Source organism: Otolemur garnettii, unplaced genomic scaffold (genome assembly GCF_000181295.1).
Source record: "Otolemur garnettii isolate 467f Iridium unplaced genomic scaffold, OtoGar3 scaffold00238, whole genome shotgun sequence".
Taxonomy (NCBI): domain Eukaryota; kingdom Metazoa; phylum Chordata; class Mammalia; order Primates; family Galagidae; genus Otolemur; species Otolemur garnettii.
Genome location: NW_003852633.1, coordinates 4,701 through 14,103, shown reverse-complemented (window position 1 = coordinate 14,103; position 9,403 = coordinate 4,701). Strand labels below are relative to the sequence as shown.

Sequence of the window (9,403 nt, the reverse complement as noted above, 5' to 3'; positions counted from 1 at the left end):
CTTTTTCTGAAAGGTGCATTTGATGTGTGTCCACTTCCCAGGGGCAGTCACCTTGAGAGACATGCCATTGGCCGGCGAGGACGAGGTGCATTTTCTCTTAAGTTGGATTTGCCTGGATTCCTGCAATCACTGTAGCTGTGGCTTGCATATGCCTCCGGAAATAAGAAGGCCTGGGTTTGAGGACTGTTGATCTGTTTTAAATTTTGTATGTACTCCTGGGAATGACTGCTCCGTATCATGGCTCTGGCTTCTCCAGGGTGTGGAAGGCCTTGGTGGTCACCAGCTCTTCCATTGTCATGTCCCACTTGGTAAAATTGCCAGTGCTTTGTAATGTGCTTGTATCAATCATGAGTCCCCTTTCAAAACATTCCTTGGAAAAGCTGAACAAAATGAGTGAAACTCATTACTGTCTCACTTATCTGATATTAGGTCCAGCAGTTGCCTGAACCAGGACATTTAGCAGTGAGGCACAGTGTACACTATTTCACATTCCTGAAATTTCTCCCTGGCATGCCCAATGTAAGTTCTCCATGGGTCGTGGCATTAGGAAGATAGTCGTACAGAATGTTCCTAGACAGGAGATTTTTGATTCGTATGGTCGTTGTACTGATGGCAGGGTGACATCATTTTCAACACAAGGATTACTGGAAAAAGTGGATGGATGTCCAAGGCTTTTGGGCTTGCTAGGCAGGCAGGTAGGCAAGATCATTGTCTGCAGGAAGAGGACTGGGCCTCCAATATCTAGGCCACTAAAAGATAGGCCAGGCATTCAGGCTGACCGTGACCTTGCTCTTCTCCTTTGCCGAGATGGATGAAAGTATTTCATTTGTATATAGAAACAGTACACTGTACTCCATGATAGCATTTATGTACACTGCTATGATTTAATAAAAAAAAAAAGATATGGTCAGTGTTGATAAGGGGGAGGGATGTAGAAAAGCCTTAAGCTACAGAGTTCTCCCATCATTAGGCCTTCAACTTAGCACACAACAAATAGGGGAGTCTGTCTTCCCCCACTCTCATTCATATCGCCATGGACCTATTATCTCAGATAATCGCATTGTCTGGTGTTGTTGGTGGACTTTGGTTTTGTCCCAGGCATGCCTCCTTTGCTAAGGGTCTTGAACCATGATGTACTCATTTTCGTCAGACATCAGGGGAATCAAAATGGGCCTTAGATTGTTCCCTCAGTGTGTGTATGCTTTCAGAAGAAGCCTTGGTTGGTGGGAGAATTAACCCTGCCTTTTGTCCACAGGGACTGAACTCAGAGGGGATGGTGTTTGCATTGTAGGTTTTTGTGTCCAAGAGTTATCCTTTCTTGGTGTCAGGTATAGAAGATGGGCAACTTGACTGCTTCTTTAGGTGATGGGGAACACACAAGTGCCCTAGGGTGCCAGGCCTATAGCCACCCACTCACACAGACCAGCACAGAGGAACACAAAGAAACATGAGCACGCTTCTCCCGCAGACATGACATTTTCTGTGGTTGTCCATATTGTTACTTAGCTTAGGGGAATTCGTGGAGAAGAGAAGGCAGGAACCAGAAAATAGGATATCAATGAGAAGGCTGGGAAGTTACTATGCTTGCAGTGATGGCAATGCAGTGGCCACCTATGCCCTTGAATCCCTTTCTGAAACGTGCATTTGATTTGTGTCCACTTCTCAGGGGCAGTTGCCTTGAGAGAAATGTCATTGGTGGGCAAGGACAATGTACATTCCTTAGGACAGAGTTGCCTGGACTCATGGAATTGCTGTGGCCGAGGCTAGCATATTGCTCTGGAGGGTAAGCATTTCCTGGGTAGGAGGGCTGATGCAGTGTTTCAAACTTTGTACCTCCTCCCGGGACCAGCTTCTCATTTGGATGGCTCTGGCTTCTCCAGGGTGCGGAAGACCTTGGTGGTCACTGGCTCTCCCACTGCTTAGTCCCAGGAGGTAAAATTTCCAGTGTCTTGTAATGTGCTTGGATCGATTATGAGTCCTGCATCAAAGTATTACTTGGAAAAGCTGAATAAAATGAGTGAAACTCACTACTGTCTCACTTATCAGAACTGAGGTCCAGCAATTTGCATGAACCAGGGTCTTTCAGAGTGAGGCACAACATGCATTGTTTCACATTCCTGGCATGCCTTTAGGGCATTCACAATGGTAGTTCTCCCTGGGTACGGGCATCAGGAAGCGGGCTGCACACAATCTACCTGGGTGGGAGATTTCTGAGTGCAACTGTGGTCATATTGATGGCAGGCTGCCATCATTTCCAGGATCTAGGCAAAGTTGGACTTGCAGGCCTCCTGTGGTTGGTGGCCCAACAGGCAGGATGTGTGTGTCTAGGAAGAGGACTGTGCCTCCAATATCCAGGACTAATGATAGACCTTGTTTTCAGGGTGACCATGACCTTGCTGTTCTGCTTTGCTGGGTAAGACCTGGGTTAGTGTTGATGACTGACTGGGAGGTATATAGAAAAGGCTGAATTGGCTGAGGTTCCCCCACTTTGGGCCCTCACCTTAGCAGATCAGCAAAGCAGGGTGGGCTGTCTTTCCACACTCTTACACTGCCACACTCCACATGGCTGGAGGCGAGCTGAAAAAGGTCCTCATGGTACTGGCAGGGAGGTATCCCAGAGAGAAGTGATATGTGATATACACGCTTGGACATCCACAACAGGGTGTGTGGAAGTGGCTTCCCATATATTCCTGGGCAGGTCTCTGGTTGCAAGTGGAATTGTCAAGTGTGGTGGAGATTGCCAGCAAAGTCATCTAAGGGTGGTCCCTGTGACCACTCCTATTGCAGGGTCTTCAGGCTGGTCCCCAGGTGACCTAGCCTTTTCCAGCTGACTATGTTTCCATGGTTGTGTTCCTGGTAGGGGAACATGTCCCTTAGGATCCCACCAGAGTATGTTTGTTGTTGCAGCTTTTCTTATCCAATATTCACATGGATACTTCTTCCCTCACCCCCGATGCTTGCTTCTTGAAAGTGTCAGAAGGAAATTTCCACACCTGGGCATGGTCTCCTGTGATCTGGCTCCACATTCCCATTTGCCTTGGTGAAGGGTAGATTTGTATGCAGCTGTAGGTGTACTGCATTGGAGCCATTGACTTGGGACAGACTGATGACTCTGGGTTCATTATTCCATTCCCTGTGTGGTTGGTCAGAAGCCTGTTTATTCCCTTCAGAAGTGGACAGGGGTAGCATGAGAGGATTGGATTGAGAGGTTACCGGGCTGGCAGTTGAAGGAGAAAAGGTGGGTGTGGTTTGTGATCGATCGTGGTCCTTGTAGGTGACTGGGTGACTAGGAATTGATGGGTCCACAGCGAGTGTTATGGTTTTTCAGGGCCCTGCATTGGAGGCATGAGGATGGGGGTTCGGTCAAGTTAGCTGCATGATGGGCCCACTGAAGTAGTGGTGACTTTGGTGAAGCTCCCTCAGGGTGGTTTGTGCAAGGGTACTGGTTGACTATGTGCATACCTCTTGGGTTCTGCTCGATCATTCAATGGGCAAAACACCCATGACTCTCGGGTGTTGTTGTCACTCTGGGAAATGATTGTTGGAGTCCCCAAAGAGAGGGCTTCGATGTGGGAAGGCAGCAATAGGCCACCTGTGTGAGTCTGCCTATGCCCATTTTGCATGAATTCAGTTTATGTCCATGCTCAGATGGTGACTGTGTCCAGTGATGTTAGTGGACTTTGGTTTTGTGCCAAGCGCGCCTCCCTGGCTGAGGGTCCTGAGCCAGTACATCCTCATTGTCATCAGATTCCAGGCGTCTTGGGAACCTGAGGGGCTGTAGTTGTGCCCACAGTCCATGTATGCTTTCAGGATCAGCCAGTGGGCAGCATGACTGCTCCTTCAGGAGATGAGGAACACAGGAGCACCCTATGGTTCCAGATGCATAGTGATCCACACATGCAGAGTAGCACAGAGAAACACACAGAAACATGAGCACATCTCGGATTGGAGACCCGACATATCCCATGGGTGTTGATATCATTACTTATTTTAGGGGAATTCATGGAGAAGAGAAGGCAGAAACTGCAAAACAGGATGTCAATGAGAAGACAGGGACGTTACTCCACTGGCAAGGATGACAGTGCAGTGGCCACCTCTGTGTTTGCATCCTTTTCTGAGGCTTGTATGCAATTTGTGTCCACTTCTCAGGGGCAGTCACCTTGAGACATGCCATCAGTGGGGAGGATGAAGTGCATTCCTTCTTAGGACAGAAGTGCTTGGGATCCTGGAATCTCTGTGGCCAAGGATGGCAGTTCACTCTGGAGGGTAATCATTTCCTGGGGTGGAGGGGTAACTCTGTGTTTTGGATTTTGTAGCTCCTCCCGTGAATGGCTCCTCAGTGGTGTGGCTCTGGTTTCTCCGGGGTGCGTAATATCTTAGTGATCACTGGCTCTCCCACTGCCAAGTCCCATGGGGTAAAATTTCTAGCATGTTGTAACATGCTTGGATTGATGATGATTCCCCTGTCCAAACATTCCTTGGAAAAGGTGAACAAAATGAGTGAAACTCACTACTATCTCACTCTTCAGAACTGAGTCCAGCACATTGCCTGAACCAGGGCTTTTCCGAGAGCGGTACAACATGGACTGCTTCACATTCTTGCCATCCCTTCAGGACACTCACAGTGGGAGTTCTCTCTGATCAGTGGCATCAGTAACATGGCCGCACACAATGCCCTGGGTAGGAGAGTTGTGGAATTTTAGGGCATGGTAGACATTTCAAACCAGGTCATCAAAGGGTGGTTCTTGTGACTACTTCCATTGCGGGGCCTCGTGCTGGTCTATGTGTGCACTCTTCTTGTCAGAGGATTCAGCCTGATTGTCCAATGGGCAAATCACCTATGGCACTTGGGTGTAATCATGGCCTTGGGCAAGTTTTTTTGGAGCCCCCCAAATGGAGAGCTCTTACATGTTAAGGCAGTTTCCAGCTGCCTTTTGTCTACAACGTACTGAGCTAAGGTATCGCCTATGATTTCCTCAGGTAAATTGTGGTTGAGGAAAATTTATCACTTCACTTTTTTTCGTGGCATCTTCTCGGGTATGTATACCTGTAAGGTCTCTACGTGGACATTCCTCACTTGTTTCTTCCATGGGGTACTTTTCCATTTAGTCCTGTTGTTCTTATATTACCAGCTGTGTCATGATAGGGTTGTTGTGTAGCATCCTGAGCCAGGTATGAGTCCGCTCTGAACTTTAAGGCGATGGTGGGTGGAAGAGTAACATGCTGAGGCTGGACAATATTTTGGGATTCAGAATTATAGAAACATAATTATCTTGATGATGTATTGTTTTCCTATGAGTTTTTAAGTTTTCTCTGTGAGGGAGGCACTGAAGGTTAGTAAATTTGTGTGCTCCTGGGGGCAATGTAGGTTGTAGGCAGTGTAGGATCATGCCATTCCAGTGCTAGAGGAAATCTCCTTTTAAGGGGGATGGAAGAGGTTTTCTCTTAAACTATTTCCATGCAACTATCCCACTGGTATTTGTCTCTTGTGATGGGACACAGGGCAACTTTGCTTAAGGAGTGACAAACACCTTTTACTGAGAAGTTTGTTCTTTGGCTGTGCTCTTGAACATGGTAATGCAGTTCCCATTATCATGTGACTGAGAGCTGCAGCCCCAGTCACTCATGTTCATGTGTCCACAGAATATGGGGAAGTTCATGAAGGTCTGCTGGTGGTTTTAATACAGGGGCTTAATGGCTCCACCCTTTACCTCTGTGTTCCTGTCTGATGTTCTCAGGTATGCATGTATTCCCTCTTTAGTTTGCAGATGCTGTTGCCATGGAAGGAATCTCTGTTGTCCTCAGGGAGAGCTTCATATCATGTTGTTCCTGGACATTGGAGGAACCTTGTGGACAATTGTGGTGTGGCCTTCTCTGTGCTGTTGAATTTTTTTGGAAGGTAAGTGTCTCTTTTCCTAAGCAGGCCTCTTGTATAGGTGGAAAAACTGTTCATGGATCAACTACGACTTTCATATATGCATTACTTAGAAAGCTGAACAATATGATTAAAAACCCTATACCCTCATCCTTATCAAACTGATGCCCAGCACGTGTTTCCAACATGATATTATAGAAACAAGAAGAGAGAGAGAGTGAGAGAGATGTGCCACATTCAGCAATGCATTTGTCTGGGCATTGGCTGCATTGTTGCTAAAGCAAAGGTAAGTTGCTAGGCATTTCACCACTGCTAGTGAGGAGATAGCTCAGAGACAAGAGTAGAGTTTGTGAGGGCAGGATAGCCCTGGCCTTGCTGTGGTGAGGGCTTGGTGAGTGTGCAAGTGGCATGGGAAGATCGAGTGTTACGCTGCTTCTTTGAGCCCATGGTGGTTCTTGAGTTTATGCCTCTTGCTCCCCCATAGGAGACATGTTGTTCTGGTCAGCAATAGATGTTGGCTAGGCCTCACCTTGGCCATTTTTATTATCTGTTTTGTGGTTTTAAATAAGAGTTGTGCATTAAAGAGAGCTTTAGCTGATTGATGGGTACTTGCAGTGCCAAAATGAAAAGACTGATGTAAAGTTTTAAGTATTTTTCCATTGACTTGTAACAAGGAATAGTAAAATTCCACTTGTATTTCATTTCCACCTGAAGGAATAATGCATAGTTTGTGGACAAAACCCATTCTTTTTCATTTGGTGTATATCGTGGTATATGATGCTTAAGTGATCTCTCACAAATGAGGGGAATTTTTTCTTTCTGTCCTGCTATTTTAGACTCTTTATCAGCAAGTCAGTTACTTTCAGAAATATCATCTGAGGTCTTTTGGTGTCACTTCCAATGAATAACAGCTACTTCTTATGGGGGCATTTAAAGCTTGTAATAAATAACCTGTCTATTTTATGATGATATTTTATGGCAGAGCCATTGGACATTAGATACTGTCTTTCCTTCAAAATGGCAACATAGGCATCTAAAATTAGGAATGCATATTTTCAATCAGTGTGTATATTGACTTATTTGTCTCTCCCAATTTTTAAAGCACAAGTTAAAGTTTACTAGGTCATCTAATTGTGTGCTGGCTCCTGAAGGGAGAGCCCCACTCTCAATTATAGTATCCTGAGTAATTACAACATAACTTGCTTTGGGAGTTCTTTGTGACTTCCATCTGTATACAAAACCATGTCGGAATTAGGTAGGGGAGTTTCTTGTAAGTCTTCTCTAGCTGCATAAGTCTATGTTATAATTTGTTGACAGTCATGCCCTTTTTTCTCAGTCGATTCAGGGAGGAAATTGGCAGGCTTCAAAGTGGCACAGGTGCATGATTTTATCACTAGCCTTTCTACTACTAAGGCTTTATATTTAAGAAGGCAGTTATCTGATAGCCCAAGATTTCCAGTTGATTTTAAAAGTCCAGTAGTACCCTGAACCCCATAAGGGCATTAATGTACAAAGTCATAATTTAATAAAAAATAATTTTAAAAAAAGTCCAGTAAGGTCATGAGAAGTATAAATAATTAGGTCTCTTCCTAAAGTTTGCTTAGTTGCCTCTGAGGTTAAGAAGGCTACAGCTGCTGCAAACCCTAGACAGTGTGGCCATCTCTTGTCCACAATGCCTGTTTTTTTACTAAAATAAACTACAGTTTATAAAACTGGACCCCGGTGTTAGGTGAAGACTCCTTGGGAAATTCTAGTCTGCTCTATAGCATACAGATTAAATTGTTGTTTAGTGGGAAGACTTAAAGCAGGGGCCTGTAAAAGAGCATGTTTCAACTATTGGAATGACTTATCTGCTTCTGATGTCCATTCTAGAGTGATCATGCACTCTTTTTGAGCATTTTAAATTAAAGAATAAAGTGTTCTAACTCTTTCACTATATACAGGAATCCAGAGTCTGCAAAAGCCTGTAGTCTTGAAGCTATTTGAGAGTTCAAGGCTTTTGTTGAACCAATATTTGTTCTATTCTATCTTTGCACAAGGTCTCTTCCCTATTAAAGTTGGACACCCAAATAGTGCACTTTAGGCACACATAATAGGGCTTTAGCCTTGGAAAATTTGTACCTGCAATCATCTAGAAAATTTAATATAGCTTGGATGCTTTCTGGCATTCCTCTGCAGCTGGTACTCTCAAAAGAACGTCATCTACTTACTGAATAAATATCACAGTGGGATGTAAGAAATGATTCAGTTCTTGGGCCAAGGCTTGTCCAAATAAGTAAGGGCTGTCCCCAAATCCCTGAGGTTATGCAGTCCATGTATGCTGGATGTTGGAATAAAAAGGGTCTTCAAAAGCAAAAAGGTGTCGGGAATTCTCATGAAGAGGAAGCAGAGAAAAGAGATCTTTAAATTCTGGGACTGTCAGACAGGAAGTTTTATCAGGTATTTAAAGTAATAAATTATATAGATTTATAACTATAGAATGGAAAGGAATGACTGCCTCGTTTACAATGCAGAGGTCTCGTACTAGTCTTTGAGGCCCATTTGGCTTTGGAACTGTTGCAAGGGATTAATTTCTGTTGTTTTAGATCAGGGTCCTCAAACTTTTTAAAGAGGGGGCCAGTTCACTGTCCCTCAGACCATTGGAGGGCCAGACTGTGAGCTCCAGGATGAGTTGGCTGCTAAGCAGGACAGGTAACAGCAGCAAAAACACCTGGTGAGTCAGATAAATGTCTTCAGTAGTCTGTATTTTGAGGACGCCTGGTTTAGATTCTGTATTATGGGTATTAGCCCATTATTAGCTTCTGTTTTTATAGGGTATTGTTTTTTACTGGGATAGATGGTGGGATTTTTTAACTTAGTTTGGACCAGTTGAGCGTATTTTGCTTTTCATACATGTCCCTCAGTAGCCTATACTCCTAGGTTAATTTCTGTCTGTAATAAGGGAAGGCATAGTGTAGGCTTTTATCCCATATTCATATAAATGGTTGTTCCTGCTTCATTTAGAATAGCTCTCCCCAAAAGACTAACAGGACATTCAGGCATGATTAGGAAGGTGTGAGAGAACAGCCAGTCACCCCTACTTCACCTTATAGACTGATGGAAGAATTTGGTAATAGTCTTTCCAGAAACCCCTGTATAGTTATAGATTTGGGGGACAGAAGATTTAGAGAGCACCACAGAAAATGTTGCTCCAGTGTCCAGAAGGAATTCTGTCTTCACTATGTGGCAGACCCAGGAATCTTGAGGGGTGATGACACAAGCTGGAGCAATGGGAATCTTCCCCAGGCACTCCAAGTACAGTTTGGGGGCTGATGAGGTTACAGGAGGCCTTCACCTCTGGGGACAGGATACCCTCCAGTGGTCACCCTTGGATTCTGGACAGGGGCCATGTGGCTTGCCTGGCAGTTGGTGCTGCATGGGCAATCTTGCTTGAAGTGGCCAGTCCGACCACATGGGAAGCACTTGTTCTTAGCTCTTGTGGCTTCCCTTTGCCCCTAAATGGTGCCTGTGTGTTAGAATGCTATTACT

General features: G+C 44.9%; 4 non-coding genes across 4 annotated transcripts; all 4 read left to right on the top strand.

Moving 5' to 3' along the window:
* The first annotated feature begins 338 nt into the window (after window positions 1-338).
* On the top strand, window positions 339-433 carry LOC111722344. The gene has a single exon (XR_002771174.1). It is a non-coding gene; the product is annotated as a small nucleolar RNA SNORD116 (small nucleolar RNA).
* Window positions 434-1,962: 1,529 nt separating this feature from the next.
* LOC111722343 lies at window positions 1,963-2,057 on the top strand. Its single transcript, XR_002771173.1, has one exon. It is a non-coding gene; the product is annotated as a small nucleolar RNA SNORD116 (small nucleolar RNA).
* Window positions 2,058-4,445: 2,388 nt separating this feature from the next.
* On the top strand, window positions 4,446-4,539 carry LOC111722340. Its single transcript, XR_002771170.1, has one exon. It is a non-coding gene; the product is annotated as a small nucleolar RNA SNORD116 (small nucleolar RNA).
* Window positions 4,540-5,953: 1,414 nt separating this feature from the next.
* LOC111722350 lies at window positions 5,954-6,045 on the top strand. Its single transcript, XR_002771179.1, has one exon. It is a non-coding gene; the product is annotated as a small nucleolar RNA SNORD116 (small nucleolar RNA).
* The last annotated feature ends 3,358 nt before the right edge of the window (window positions 6,046-9,403 follow it).